This window comes from Pinus tabuliformis, chromosome J (genome assembly GCF_031772625.1).
Source record: "Pinus tabuliformis cultivar Carrire ecotype Pingquan chromosome J, CPIR1, whole genome shotgun sequence".
In the NCBI taxonomy this organism is placed as follows: Eukaryota; Viridiplantae; Streptophyta; class Pinopsida; order Pinales; family Pinaceae; genus Pinus; species Pinus tabuliformis.
The window spans coordinates 1554947387-1554964774 of record NC_142295.1 but is presented as its reverse complement, the minus strand read 5'-3'; the positions used below and the strand labels follow the sequence as shown (position 1 = coordinate 1554964774).

Below are 17388 nucleotides of genomic sequence, written 5' to 3'. Positions count from 1 at the left end.
TTTAAAAAGTAGTTATAGAAGAAAGATTAAGAATAGAGAAAGATAATTTTATATGATAATAAAACAAAATTACATTGTTTTGCACTAGACCAGTTAACTTTATGAAAGCATTAAAGTCAAAATATAAATAGTAGGCAAAATATATGTTCAAACATTTATGGAAATTCAGTGTAACATAAACTGAGGCATCAGAGATAATAATGCCCACAAAATAATTGCATTGAGTTTAACATTGTTTGTCGTCAAATGGATATAAAACATATAATAACATATTTATACAGATATTAAAGTGAGAAATATATTGCAAATTGTACCAAAATACAAATTCAACAATTTTGAATGTTAAATGTAGCAAAAACTTGAGACATGACAACGAACAACATAGATCATGTCTCAAGCTCCCTCACTACTTGTATTGGACAACTCCACCTTATTTGGAGTGCCTTGATATATGCACAACAATAGAGAAATAAGGCAATAGTGCATGAGTGCTTGGTCATGGAAATAGTGCTCATTTACATATGCTTGTGCCATTCATCTAGTTGTATATCATTGCTCGCCACTTGCATAAACTTATGGGTGATTCACATCTTTAGAATTTCCCAATTTTTGGAAGTCTCGGGTATAAGTTTCTAAGTCAATTTGAAAAGAACAAGGAAATGATATATGAAAATAATCATTGTACCATGTTACGAGTTAGACATAACAAAACAAGATTGCTTACATAATCATGTTAGACAATAGGAAAATAAAAAATCCAAAGCATCATGAGAATGCATTTACAAATGTGTTCTTTCAAGCCCTAGTTGAGTCTTATCATTGTTTTTTACTAGCTCATCATTGTCTTCCTCCTTAGCATGGCATGTATAAGTAAAGGCACAATGTTGATATTAATGTGGAATGAAAATGACATTTATTGTGATATAAGATAAGAACCAAAACTATGAGTAACACCAACTAAGAAAACATGTTGAAAGAAAAGAGATAAAACATCTTCTCTCTGTGCAAATTTGCCATGGGATCCAACATTAGCTCTAAATGGTTTTGATCATCATTGTCCACAAGCCATTACATATTCCTACTTAGCATAATGTATAACAACATTTTCAAAACACTAGCATTCTAAAACCGACATGAATAGTTCCAATAAATATAAAATAAGAACAAAAAACTATAAATAATGTCAAATTGCAAGACAAACCAAAAGTAAAGAGGAAAAACTTATGACCATCTACCAACTTATCTTGGGTTCCACTATTAGCTCCATATGAGTCTCATCATTATCATCCCACTAAACACAATTTATAATAGAGATGTTATAATGTGAACATCACCAGATTAAAAAATGAATATCATTAACAATATAAAACAAGAACTTATAACTACTAATAGCAACATGTGAAAAACAAATTATAAGTACAAAAATAATACATCATCACCATCTTAAAACTTACCATGGAATCCACTACCAAGTCCATCTAGTTCTCATACCTATATCTTCATCATCATATGGAACCATATGAGAGGAAATGTCTATATAACAAACTTGGTGGCTAATGCCTTAGAAAACAATTTTGGCATAAAGTGGCCAAAAGAAAGTTTCACCTTAAAAAACAAATTTGTACAAAAAAAAATAGCTAAAAAAAATTCAACTTCAAAAACAAAATTTATATACATAACGAAATAACATTAACATTTCATCTTAAAAACAAAATTTATATACATAATAAAATAACATTAACATTAATATAAATAAATTTAAATAGATAAATAAAATTGAATAGTAACTCAACAAAGATAAATGCAGAACCATTTGATCACTAACTCCTTAATACCACAACCAAATGTTTTAATTCAATGAAAATCATTGTTGGTACGCATTCAAAAACATAATGCCGCAATAACAACATCATTACATTGTAATGTTGACTCAAAATTAGAAGGAAAAGTAAGAAATTCACAACACTTGTGAATTTCTAGATAAAACCATGCAATAAAGTGGGTAGTCTCCTCTCGTTGAACGATAGTAAGTTTTTTTACCAGGGGTAAGTGTGTTTTTACCAGGGTACCTACGTTACATTGTAACGCTTATGATTAGTTTTGAAAAAAAATCCACATGTATTTGTTCTTTTACTTTTTTCTCTTTCCTAATTTCTTCTTTCAACTTGTAAATGAAAATAATGTTGATGGCTAGTAAAATATTAATTTGAAATATAAAATATAATTATAAATTAATACATTTTAATGGTGTTTGGTGTTTTAGGGATATGTTTATTTATTTATATAGAAATAGTAAATAATTTTTTATTTATTTTTTCTTTTAATCGTGAACCACCCAAAAAAAATATGATTTTTAATATATAAATTAGAAATATGTGAATAGTGTTATTAAATAATTAGAAATTTTCTAATTTTTTACATGCAATTTATTAAATTTTACTACGTCTTTCATAACTAGCACACATTCTAGACATGTCTAGCACACATTTTTTTTACTCCCATCTTGCCATAACTTGTTTATTTTTCCTAATATTTAGCTTTCTAATTTTTTAGGTGCAATTTAATAAACTCTAGTACACTCTTTTTACTCCCATCTTGCTATCAACTAGTCTATTTTTCCCTTATAGCTCGCTTTTAATATTTTGAATTTGAATTGTTAGGTAACTCTAGACCTAAGACAAAATCTCCATACTAGTCAATATTGTTGTTACTAGTATGTAAATACGAGTTTTCCCTCTCAATCAGCATGGATAAACAATTTGGGAGGATTCCTTCGAGCTTGCTATAGTTTCCAGGGCCTTTTCCATCATATCCTCTTTGGGAGTGGGTCATAAAATTCATGAAATAATGTTGAGTGAAGTTGGTATTTGTTTTAGCATGATAAGCACCATTTCATGCCTCTGGCATACCAAGGTGAGGGGGATTAGAATAACAACCCATCTCTTAAAAAATAGTTATCACATGGGAAAAATCGACTTGTGAAGTTATGCATTGCCATGGTAGAGAACTATGAGAGAAATGAATTAATGAAATGAGGAATATTTTGAACCAAGAAGCCCTAGAAGACTTGGCAATGTCTATCTTAATGCTTAATAGAAGGAATTAGAATGGATTGGACAATATCAATGTTGTTGTTTATTATGTACTTTGAATTTAAACAATTCAAAAATCACAATAATGATATATCCCTCCCACTTTATTCAATACTCAAAGTTTTTTTTTGTTGGTTCAGCAAGTGGGACTACCCATGGGTTTTGAATTGGTGACCTGAACATCAAGAAATGCCTTAATAATACACCTAATCACCCTCTATTCAAAGCCCCATGGGTGTTGAATATCCAAAGTTATCGGATATAGTAACAACAATAATAAATAGAAAATTAGGAACAATGATAACATTAAGGCAAATTAATTATAGAGGACAACACGAAATAGAAGAGGCCAAACATGCTAAGTGATGATATTCATATTCATAAAGATCATCCATTTGATCACTCCAAGCCAAGAAAAAAAAGAGAAAGTGAACGCTTGTAGATATCTTATACGTATTTACACAACCAAGCCTTACAATAACAATCATGATATCTTATATGCATTTACACAACGAAGCCTTACAATAACAATCATGAGATCCTCCTTTGCCTTCTAGACATGAACAAAGCATGGCACACATGATCACTAACAAGCCAAGCTAATTTTCATGGCAAATTACATAACTTCTAGCATGAAGTGAAGTAAATCAAACTGTTAAACTTTGAAACTCATTAGGGTGTTAAACTTTCAAACTCCCCATTGTTAGGATTGGATTGATGTTGCTCATGCTTCGAATGAACCCTATAACAACAAAGTTGATTTAGGAAGTCAAAGATGGCATTTCAAATACAAAGAAACCTCAACACTCACTTCTATATGAGTGAAGAATTCGAGAGTATGATGGGATTAAAAGTGTAGAGAAAGGGTTGAACCCTCACCACTTTAAACCAAAATGAATATGATTAGAATACTTCAAACCATAAAGATAATATATGTCATCTTTCAAGCCAAAACAAGAATGAGTGTCATCCTTCAAACCAAAACTAGTTTTCCCAATGCTTCAGACCACAGTGATCAACCTATTAACCACAAGTGAAATGAACCAATGAGCAAGAGTTGAATTGTGAACCAAATAAACCAATGAGTAACAACAAATCAACACTCAAAGGCATGTAGAAAGAGACTTTCACGAATAAGATACCATTAAGTCCCCATCACTATCTTTATGTTGTTATTTCGTTATAGAGAATATGACTCACCACCTCATTCCACAACATAAAAATCTTATCTAAAACAATATTAAACATGCCTTTCACATAACTTTCTATAAAGATATCAATACAAACTCCAAACATTTACTAAGCAATATCACAATGACATGATTAAATCAGCAAATACAACATAAGTTATCACATTCAACCATCTTTATTTTTATCCAAAAATATTAAAAAAATTAACCTCACATTAATTTATTCAACAAACATAGTTCCCCAAAAAAATCACTTGGTATATATTAATATTTTTCTATATGCAATAGATCAAGTACTTCCTCAATTCCCGCCGCCGATCTCTCTACGAGTACAATATCTTAACCTTATAACTCATGCACCTTATCAACCGCGAGAGTAACCCTTTATTCTTGCCTTTTTCTAGGTATGTACCACCAATCCCTATCTTTATATGCCGTGTACCATGGCAATAAGTACAATGTATTTTTAGATTGTTTCATTTTTTCTTAAATTTTTTTTAAAGGATATGCTATGTTAACGGTTGTATTTGAGTTTATATATTTTTATGATGGTCTTTTTTAGGATGGATATGTGATGTCTAATGAATATATATAGTTTAGTTTAATGATTAGGTAGAGTTTTAAAGTTGATTTTGCTTAAAATTTAAGTGAAAATGGGAAAGTTGGTAATTTTTATATTGTTGAATTTATATGGTGTGAGTGTTTCATAGGTTTTCTAGGGTGTTGAATTTATTCTTATATTTAAAAATATAATTTACAAGATATAAAATTGTGATTTCATCAAAATAATATTTCGAAGTTTTAACAACAACAACAACAAAAATAAAAGTCACTTTGTTAGACTGTGTGTGTGAGAAAATCTATTCTAATTTACTCATCAATTGGTAGTAAAGACCATTATTATTGGTTGCTATCTATAAATTTAGGTTAACCTGTAATCGTTATTTAAGAAAAATAATGTCACTTGAAATAATTTGATGGTAGTCTGTAAAGGGGTATACTTTCACTTTGTCAAGTGCCTTCACATCTTGGGTTGTTAACTCTTTTGTTGTTGTCGTTGTAAATATGTCTATGTATTTCTATTGATAACTGAGGAAACTACATGGAGTATTACATCGGAAAGTTTTCAGAACTTTGACAGATCCAGATTGAACAAAATTCCTCATTCCTTATACAAAAAATGGGGTATAATAGATATTTGTCTTGGCCCAAAAACTAGGGTGTCTCGCATAAGATATTTAAACTTGAACCAGGTCACCCTTTACAAAAAGATAACATGAGATAGTTAAATTGAACATGATGACGCCACAGAAGATAAACTAGACTTACACAATATAGTAAAAAAACCGAGAAATACATAAACTAGTCAAGGATGATAACTGATGATCCTAGAGAGCCAACAACATGGGATTTGTTCTCCAATAAGGCATATTTGGATTTGATAGTATTGAGAGGAGCCACATTAATGATTACATCCTCTTCCTCATGTCCATTGGAGTCAATATCAGAGTATGAAGATATGTACCATTCCACTCGGATAAGCCTTACCACTATGTCGTCCAAGTTGTATCTAATGTCCCGCACGATGCGTTTAATTTCTTCCTGGCGTGCGAAGAGTTTGTAATTGTCGACTTGTTTATCATGGATAAACTTGTTAAGCAATGTCTCCATTTGGTGATGATGATTGACTGAGAGAAGAAAATGGATTTGTCTTTTTCTAAATTTTCTAGGATTCAGTACCCATTTGAGGTTGCCTCCACAATCTGAGTAAACTTGGTGGTCTCCAATTTCCTTAGCTTCCAACTTAACAATTGTTTTCCTCGCCTCTAAAGGAGCGGCCTCAAAGAATTTTTCCATTGATTCCCAGTCAAACAGTAGTTTGTGTCTAGAGGAGGATGCCCCTATTGGTCCACCTCATCGGGTAGGCAATCATCGTTGCAGTGCCATATATAACTTGCAAACAAAATAACTAACCACTATCATTGACGAAGGAGAAAGGACCCCATCTATATCACAAAGGGAATGTAATTCTACTCGAGCACTAAAGCAATAATTGACTACAAAGTAAGGGAGTAAGGTGAGAGGTTGGAGGGTTGAGGGAGGCACTTGACACAACTGAAACAACCTTATGACTGTGTGAACATATGAGGGTTGGGAGTGACGAGACTTGTTTCTAAAACCAAATCGAGAAAGTACCTGAATACTAAACCCCACAAACAAGCATTGGGCAGTTAAAGGATACTCCAGTTGGGTATGAGCTCTGTAAGGATGTCGAGGATAATACAACCACCAACTCATAAGATGGGCCAGACCCCGTGTTATGCAAGAACAACACAAAGAACATTGAGAGAAACTACCAACCTGAGTACTCAAGCATTGATGTGAATGACGACGAGAACAACAACAAGGACTACCACCCTGAGGACTACCAAATCTTGGGTTGTTAACTCATTTCCTTGTGTGTAAGAAGATGAACTCTTAACAATTCAAAAAAAAAAAAAGGTTTCACAATTAAAAGACAATTTTAACCTAAGTAGTATTTGTAAGAAAATTAATTTCCCTTATGGTCATCACTAAAGCTACCTTTAATGATATTACATGCTTTTAAATAAGATATAGTCTTCATCACATACATGAAATTAAATATTTCCTTACCATTTAAATTTTTTTTTAAATATATTCAAACCTATATATTGTCTATTTTTAAATATATTTCAATCATACAGACACATATACACACTTTTTTATTATTATAATGTTTAAAAACAAAACTATTTCCTTTTATTTTTCAAAATAATTATAATAATAAAAAATAGCTTTTCCTTAAATATTTATAGGTGCCGGGTAAAATTGCAATATATAATATCCTAAATTTTCATATGGAGTTTAGAGGTGGAGACATATTACATTACCTTTTCCAAACCTCATTGATGATGAAACATATAGTATATTAGGTTTAGATATTTTTGGACATTATTGAAGGTTGAAACCACTATTTTGGTCTTAAAATAAAATCTAGAAATTGTTTTGATTATTTAAGTGTTAATTTTTTTGAATCGAAGAAAACATGTTAATAGCCTAAAAGCCAAAAATATTTGATAAAATCAAAATTCTACTCCTTACACACTATCAACAAATTATTTTAAGATGTATATTTTTTTAGAATAAATATAATAAGTAACCCTGTATTCTTAAATCATAACTAATAATAACCAATTTTATTATAAATAACAACTAAATTCTAATAAATCTTTATTATTTTAAAAAACTTTTCCTAAACAATTTTTAACCTTTACTTTGATATATGAATTTTACATTTTTATTGATTTTTATATGTTACTTGTCCATATTTCAATATCTGAATTTTACATATTTATTAATTTTTATATATTTTACCTATTTATTGTTTACTGGTCCATATTTAACCCTCATTTCTTTCTCTTTCCCTTTTGAGTTTGTTATAAAAATTTTGATAAAGCTAATTTTTTTAAAACCATTTTTCTAAATTCTCTTAGCTTTTGAATATCATTTTCTTTTCCTTTATCAAATTTTTAAAGTCAACTCTTATGTTTCAAAGTTTTTTTTCTATGTGGCAAACTCAATAACGAACAATTAAACTCTTTGTTCCATAGTGCAAACTCAATAAGACAAACAACTCTTCAAATAATGTAGCAACTACCTAACAAATACGAAACCATTTTCAATTTTATTGCGATATAAAATAAAATAAAACTAAGTAATAGCCCATGTGATAAAATGATTTGTCAATGATTCACCTTCACCCAACTTCAAGTTTGGGTAACCAATGCCTTGGTTGCCTTGGGAACTTTAATGTGTCCCCAGCATCACGTGATCTAACTATATACTTTGTGTGTAATTTAAGTTTGTTAAACATTAAAATGCCTATGTTGTGTTTCTTATTCACGGATATTTGTTTCCTTTTTTAAAATGCTATAAAAGTTTAATTATTATTATTTTATTTTTAAATTTTAATTAATTTTATAAATAATTTATAATTATTAAAATGGAAAGTATTAATTAAAAAAATGAAGTTTATAAATAATAATAATAATTATTATTATTAGTGTAATAAATTAATAAAATAGATAAGAGTATAATATTTGCTACGTAATTGGTAAATGTGATATAGTGAAGAGGGAGGCTCTCCCAACCATTAATAATATTTTTATTTTTTATAATTTTTATTTTAGATAATAAATGCTTTCTAAAAATGCATATATTTGTTATAAAGTTTTAAAGTTCTAGTAAGTTTTAGATTCATTTATTTAATTAAGTATTATTTTATTTTGGGATTAAATTTTAAAATCTCAAAAATAACAAATTTTAAAACATAAATTATATAATTATATATGTGTGTGTTAAGTTTTGCATTACTTTTAAATATCAAAATACGTTATTTTAAATCACATAGTTTAAATTATTACTGGTCTTAATTCACTTCAAGGGAAACTAGATTTTTGATTGGTAATTTAAGAATGAGAGAATTAAAATGAAGCAACTATATCTCACAACTACAGTAACTAGCCAAAATTAAGCTACACTAAGAAACAAAATAACTATATAGAACCATATTTTGGAGTCAAGAGATAAAGCGGTCATTGGAGCAAGATCATATGCACGTTACCAACTAGAGTAGAAGGCTTGAGCTCGCATTACAAATGGCTTTCCAGGTGAGCTAGACGAGCATCCAAGCTATCCAAACAAGACCACTGATAACACTACACCCTCTAAATCTCAAACGAGGAAGAAATAATGTCATTGTGATCTTCATGCTTCTTTTTCAGGATTCTACCCAAAGGACTTTGATTTTCCAATGGAGGGTAATAGAATGCATGTAATAGCTTTGTCTTCCTCTCATGTGGCAGGGTCAAGGACCTAATTAGCTTCCTCCTCCATAATTTTAGAATCAAAATATGCTTAGCAATCATTAATGGTATGAGTTTCGAGTTGATAGATCTCCTCACAGCTGTCAGAAGTGATTGAATGAAAGATATTAGCCACTTCTTGAGCCTGAGCCTAGGCACGCGACCGACCTTGTAGACCATGACTACTAGCTCCCATGCTGTTATGCATTCATTGTTGTGGCATGGTGGACCCAGAAGGTAGAAATCAGAAGAGAAAACAGAGCCCCAAGAGACCCAACTAGAGAGAATTGCATCTCATTAGGCAAGGACAAACTAAGAAGCATGAGCTACAAGTAAAGTGGGATAACCCAAGCCAACAAGGATAATTATACCAATGCACCCTCGACAGAGAAGAGCACACACATGCATAAACCTCGGAAAGATAGAAAACCAAAAAGCACAAGTCATAGAAACTTGTTGCAACAATGATTAGGAAGCCATCAAACTTAAGTCGAACAAATTTAGAGTGAATGTGACAAATAACAGGAAGTGAGAGGAGAGTATAAACCCCCAAAATCTAGGAAGCTTTAATGCCCATAACACAATAAATCTTCACTGAAATTATAATGAAACGACTAGAATTGAACTCCACAAACACATAGGAAAGATAACATAAATTAGAGGATAAGAGAAGAACCTATACCCTAGAAATGTTGACCCAATTTGCCAAAGACGATAAGATTTTAGACGTTGAATACAAGGATGCAACACTGACAATCTCCTCCTTTTGCTCCAGTAGCCTCCACAAAGTTCCAAGGCTCGAAGACACAAGAGGTCCTAGTCTTGGGGCTAAACCAACAACCAAATCCTAAGCAAGTAGTTGAATCAACCAAGCCCGAAAGGAAAATTAGCTTGCATGTAGTCCCAGGTCACTGCCATCGCATCACTAGAGGCAAGCGACCCCTTTTGGGAGAAAGGCCAACAATCACTCCATGTCTCAACCAACTTACCACTAGATACATATTTGACAATATCAAATTGTTGAAAGGATAATTCCGCTAATAACGGGGAAGGAGATCAAGCTTAACATAAATTTCGTAGAGCATTAAACAACTTAACAAGACCAAGAACTTGCGGGAGGTGGATCATCATAGTAAATGAGATTAAACTTCATGTGCTTAGTGCATGGGGAGGGTTGCCCATGTCACCCTCCCTCTTAATTGCAGTGAGAAGCGACTAAGTAATAGAATGCATGTACTAGTTTCGTCTTTCTCTAGTGTGGCCAGGGTCAAGGACCCAATAAAATTGCTCCTCCAAAATTTTAGAATCAAAGTATGCTTATTAATCATTAATGGTATGAGTTTCCAATTGACGGATCTCCTCAATGATGTTAGGAGTAATTGAGTGAAAGATAACAATCGTTTCTTGAGCTTGAGCCTAGGCATGTGACTGACCTTGCAGATTGCGATTACCAGCTCCCCTATTATTGTGCATCATTGTTGTTACATGGTGGACCAATAAGGTAAAAACCAGTCGAGAAAATAAAGCCCCAATCGACTCAACTAGAGGTTAAGAAATAGTCACTACAAAAAAAGTGGGGCAACCCAAGCCAACAAGAATAATTAGACCCATGCACCCCCGACACAGAAGACCACAGGCATGCATAAACCCCCGAAAGATAAAAAACCACAAAGCACAAGTCATAGAAACTTGTCGTGACAATGATCAGGAAGCCATCAAACTTAAGCCAAACAAATTCATAGTGAATGTGACAAATAACAAGAAGCGAGAGGAGAGTATAAATCCCCAAAAACTAGGAAGCTTTACTGCACATAACACAGTAAATCTTCGTGGAGATTATAAGGAAGCCACTAGAATTGAACTCGATAAACGCATAGAAAAGACAACAAAAATCAAAGGATAAGAGAAGAGCCTATACCCTGGAAATGTTGACCCAAATTACCAAAGACAACAAGATTTTAGATGTTGAATACAATATGCGACACTCATTATCTCCTCTTTCGACTTCAATAGCCTCCATGGAATTCAAGGGCTCAAAGACATAGGAGGTCCTAGTCTTGGCACTAAACCAACAACCAAATCCCAAGCAAGCAATTGAATTGACCAGGGCCCGAAGGAAAATTAGCTTACATGCAGTCCTAGGTCATTTCCACTGCATCATTAGAGGCAAGCGACCCCTTCTCGGATAAAGGCCAATAATAATTCCATGTCTCTGCCAACTTACCACTAGATACAGATTCGACAATATCAAACTTCTTAAAGGATAATCCCACCAACGACAGGAGAGGAGACCATGTCGAACATAAATTTTGTGGAGCATCAAACAACTTAACAGGACCAGGAACTTGCAGGAGGCGAATCATCATAGTAAATGAGATTAAACTTCACATGCTTGGTGCATGGGGAGGGTTGACCATGCCACCCTCCCTCTTAATTGCAGTGAGAGGCTACAGGGTGTGCTGCCCCTCCCCCCCCAAAAAAAAACCTCCATTGCCACATCTCCATTCACCCCGATTAGGGAATTAAAAATTATATTTTTAAATTAGCATTTTTTTTAATCACTTCACCTTTACACACCAAGTTTAAAGTTGTTTTAAGATCATTTTTATTACTTGGTATATATTTAGAAGTTGGTGTGATACTAAATAGATAAAATAATTACAACATTATTGTGAAGTGTCCACTTGAAACATTGGACAAGATTAAAAGTCCTCCACACAGTTTCGAAAAAATTCTCTCAACATTATATATAATTTATAATGCTTAAATTTGGTTAGATGAGAAAAACCTCATGTTATTATGTTGATTTTGTTTACTATAATTTAAATCAACCATTATATATGGAAATGTTAAAGTCATCCTTCAAATGATTTTAATTTCTTTAAAAATTACTACATCATCATTTTATTATTAAATTAATTTAAATAATTTTTTTTTTGTAAGCTTGGCAGATCCTTTCTATTTCATTTCAAAAGTAGACAGCAAATACATACACATCCAAAAAGTGTTAGATGGTCTCAACTCGCTCATTGGGAAACCATATTTGTTGGTCATCTAACTACATGATAAACCATCCAAAATTTAAAGGTTTTCAGTTTGTCTAACAACGCAATATACGTATGAATATCCTTAATACTCCTAATAGCTACATATCTAAGACAAAAACTGAATAATGGTAAAGCCATCCTATGCCCTACTTAAAATTTTCACAAAACATGACCATGTTGATAGGCTAATTACTCATCAGAAGAGTCAATAGGTGTCAAATCTTTGGCACTAGAACCCAATAGTTATGTCTACAGAAGGCAAGGGATGTGCTTCTCAATCCGGCTGAGGCGAACATTTTGGAGTTGGATTTGACGCTAGATCAATTGAAATTCCCTGTGAATTTCCTAGAGATCATAATTTGGTTTAGATGGCCTAGCTGAACTGGATCCAATTGCTTTGGCCACAATGTTCTTCATTAGCCAGTAGAGATAAACTGTTTATTGGAATTGGGTGTATCTGCCACGAGACTAACCAGGATCCTGCACTAAGGACTGCCATTCTTCCAAGTCCAAATCATTGTTTTCAACTTGTTGCTTTAGCTCCAATTCCCAACTCGATATCATCTGACAAATAGGAGGAGGCATGTTACAATGGTAAGCTTGAACAACTTCTCATGTCTTCCCTACTATGTCACGACGTCCTCTACCCCTGGGTGGCGGAGGCTGAGCCTGGTCTTCACCACGCCCCCCACCTTTGCTACGTCTCTGAGCCTGACCTCCCCGACGTGTATTCCTTTTATGCGAGGCAGGTCGGGTCACAGGGCTGAATTGCAGACCATGTAGGGGTACACTGAACCATAACCAGAAAAATTTGATAACCACCAACTGAAAACCCGACCAAGCTGACACTCGACTTGCAAAGAGACAAGGAGGCATAAGAGCTTTACCAGGGCGGAGGCGGTATGTACTTGAAAATACAAGAAAACATGATATAGTATAATAATAAGAAATGGAGTCAGAAAGCACAGAAGCCTCCGTGACTTTGACTTGGCCGCGACCCAATAATCCATAATTATTTGCCTTTAGAATCCAAAATCTCTTTGTAATCAGGGTTATCCGTTTAACAAGGATATTCTTTACCTAGTTAACCCAAGTCGCCTGGAGCAACTGATGAATCCTTAAGGAGATGATTTGTTCAGAAACCCATATACTTAAACTAAGCAATAATGCAAAATTAAGAAAATCAATTTATAAACAAAAATAATTATATTTAATTAAAATATAATAAAATTAAAAGAATCTTTATAATAAGATTAAGAATATAAAGAAAGAAATACAATCAATAATGAATGCAATTTGATAAATTATTAAAACAAATTAAATATTATAAGAATATCATTAACAATAAAAATAATAAAAATGAATTTAAAATTCAAATCATTCAGATGGTCGACTTACCAACTTGACAACTCACCTAACCATATTTATTGCTACCGTTTCTCTTCTTTGAACGCAATTTGATAAATTATTAAAACAAATTAAATATTATAAGAATATCATTAACAATAAAAATAATAAAAATGAATTTATGTTAAGTAAAATTATATAATTTATTTTATTTGTCAAAATCCATTTCATTTTCAAGCGCTTAAACCAAATTTTGTAATAAACAATAAATACTTAGATAATATAAATAAGTGGTTTTATTTTTAAAATAATTAGATGAATCTATATTAATGTCTTTAAGTGCCTAATTATTTTTAATATATATTAAATTAAAAAATATTATCAATTTTCACTTAATTATTAATGAGTTTATCCTATTGTATTTGTTTATGAATAATGTTATTTAATTTGACTAATAAAATTTTAAAATAAGTTTCACCCAGATGCGGGTGTCTTAATGAGCCGTTAATGCTCAACAGATGATGACGGCACCTGGCATGTATGCGGGTTCGTTGGACGATTTGTGGCAGGTTCATCACTGGACACACAGCGGGTTAGTAAGGCGGTTCGTATTAAGCCATCACTTCGCATTTATTATGCAGTGGTTCCAAGACAAGTAGGGAGGGAATTTTAGGATGGCAAGGTCCATTTGCAGCCCATACGCTCTGGCCGCTTCAGATGTTTGCAATGACACTCTGGTGTTTTGTGGAAGGAACATTTCCGGGTGGTTGTATATTCAGGATTTCGACGCAGGGCAGCGCAATTGGAAGCCTCCTTGGTATCACAATTGCATGTTCCTGGCCGGCTTCAGGTATTTGGCTCTGTTCTTCTTAGAAAATTTTTGGTATACTCAGTGGTTTATCCTCTGGTCCACCTCCATCAGTAGTCTCACTTTGGTCTCTGTAGAGGGAGTCTGGGAAGGGTGTTCGTTTCAGTCAAATTGGGAGAGGCTCTATCTCAGTTCGGTCCATATAGGTAGGTGGTCTGATTTCAGTCTGCTTTCTTTAGCATTTATCTGGTACAATCAGTGGATTTTCCTCGGGTCCGTCTTTGCAAGTGGTCTCATTGCGTTCTTTGTCGAGGAAGTCTGGATAGGTTATTTGATTCAGTCATTCAGTGCGGGGTTATTTATCGTGGTCGGTCGCTTTCTCTGGGTTGGGTATCCAATCGGGTTCTCTATTTCAGGGGTTTGTCCTCTCCAGTGTTCTACAGATAGCAGCGGGTCGACTCTGTCTCTCCATCATTCCTTTGGCACCTTTATTTGGTCTCTCAACTCCATAATGGTTAGGCCTCGTGGCATTTCTCGCCGGGGCAGTCTTTCAGCAGCTCGCGGATGCTCTCGGGGTCGTGGAGGCTCTAGTCCAAGGCGCATCTCTCCGTTAACCTCTGTCTCGCCAGCCTCACCGCCTTCAGACCACTCTGGTCCGTCCCTTAACAGTTCTCTTCACTCCGCCCGCTTCAATTTTAAAAGCAGGCTTAACAAGCCTACAATCTCTGCTCTCATCACTGTCATCTTCTCAGAGGAAGAGGATGACCTCTCAGATTCTGTTGAAACTTCTCAGGAAAGGCCTCTTTCTACACATTCCAGTGACTCTCAGAGCAGCAAAGCGGGTGTTGTTCTCAATAACCCCACTGTGTTGCAGGAAGACGTACAGCATGAAGATTCACGCCATCAGTAAGAATCCTCTAATGAGGAAATCATTGCCTGTGCACCGACGCAATTCTCTGGTGTTCTACACCTCGTGACTCCTCCAGGAAGCAACATGATGAAGGTTGAAGATAATGTTATGGTTCATTGGGTCAGCTCACCCAGCAAGGCAAATGAAAAAGACACAGACTTGCCTACTCAGGATTAATGTCCTATGCCTCAGCAAGTCAACTCAGAATGTTAGTTTTGAATGCTCTTCTCAGCTGGGTATGCTTATGATATTATATGTATGGTCCTTATCATCCTCCAGGTCACGTTTTTTGGCTTTCTAGTTTTTGTAACAGCCGCACAGTACTCCACATTGTAATTGGGCGGCTCTCATCAAATTGTCAAGGCTCTCTGGATGTAATGGTTTTTGGTTCTATGCTTCAAATCTGGGTAAACAGTCGGTCAAGTGATAGATGCAGTAGTCTTTTTGACAGAGGGTTGGTTATGGCTCCCTCAGAGGTTAAATCCTCTCTGTAAATATTTTTCCTTTTATTATTAATAGATTAGTCTTTACATACAAAAAAAAATAAAAAATAAAAATTAAAATAAGTTTGATTTTGTTATTATTAATAATTGGTTTGCAAGTTGATTACTATTAGTTTATCATTGACTAATGCAACTTATTTTCAATATTATTTAAAAAACAAAATTTCAAACATTTGATTGGATCATAACTTGAAGGTCTTATTGCAGCCTTTGCACAAGATAATGCCATGTGGATCACTACACATATTTTATGCCATAATTTATGGATATTGTTGCAATATTCATGCATTATTTTTAGATATTTGTGTAGTGATTTTTTATTCTCAAGCTTTGAAGGAAGTAAATAACACATTAACCATCAACCCAACATAATTTAACCAAGTCTTTGCATAAAAGATGGATAAGAACAAGTGCTACTAGTAGTGTCTGTGCCATTTAAGTGGAAATTATGCACATTTACATTTTTACTCCTACTTATTAAGCCTTCACATTTACACTTTACTCATACTTATTAAGCCTTCACATTTACACTCTACTCATACTTATTAAAGTGTTGACGAGAACATAAAATAATGGTGAGCAGTTTCAACTCCCAGTAAGTGTATTTATTTACATCTTGTTCATATCCATTTTTTATGCAAATACTTGCTTAAATTATGGTGGGTAGTATCTTATGGTAAATATGTTTATGGTGGGTAGTAACTGATGGTAAATATGTTATTTATATGAGTGTGAGCTACTTTCAAGGATTTTAATTTTTGGTGGTTTTTATGAAGTTTAATAATGAAAAATCTAAAAGTATCTAAAAATCATGGCATAAATGTAGCAACTACATCCAAAAATTATGGCAAAAAATATCATGTAGTTATCCACATGGCATTGTGTTGTGCAAAGACATTAATAACATTCATTACATGATAAGACCTCAACTAATCAGATAAAAAAATATTAATAAAAATAAAATAAAATTCAATCATAATGTTAAACTATGGAGAAGCTGCAATTTTTTGGTAAAAAACAAATTAATACCAAGTCAAAAAAAAATAATCTGTAACATTTATCATTAGTTATTGCCCACCATAATTTATTCAAATCACTGCATAAAAAATGGATAGGAATAAGATGGAAATAAACGTACATACCATGTTCGCCATTATTTATGTGTTGGTTAGCACTTTAATAACTAGGAGTAAAAATGTAAATGTGTAAGCTTAGCATTGACTAATGCTATGCTATTTAACATTGAAAAATAAATAAGGAATACAATCTATAAACTTTTTGCACAATGATTAACACATACTCGTTTCAAATTTTCAATCTTCATATGGTATTCATTTCCCCTAAATCTCCTAAATTCCTAGCATTTGGCTAATCCATCAAATGATTTTGAGTTAAGTTAGATACAAACATCTTATATGCATTTTTCTAACAGCATAATTTTTAAGTTGAATGACAAGTACTAAACTACCCACAACACTCGTTTAATTAAATTAAGATATATCCGGAAATCTCTAACAAGATTTATAATATTTATAGTGTTGTGATATATATATATATATATATATATATATATATATATATATATATATATATATATATATATAT

General features: G+C 33.0%; 1 pseudogene; it reads left to right on the top strand.

Moving 5' to 3' along the window:
- The window catches only part of LOC149233423 (putative pentatricopeptide repeat-containing protein At5g52630), a 44294-nt pseudogene extending 29014 nt beyond the window's left edge, over positions 1–15280 (top strand).
- The last annotated feature ends 2108 nt before the right edge of the window (positions 15281–17388 follow it).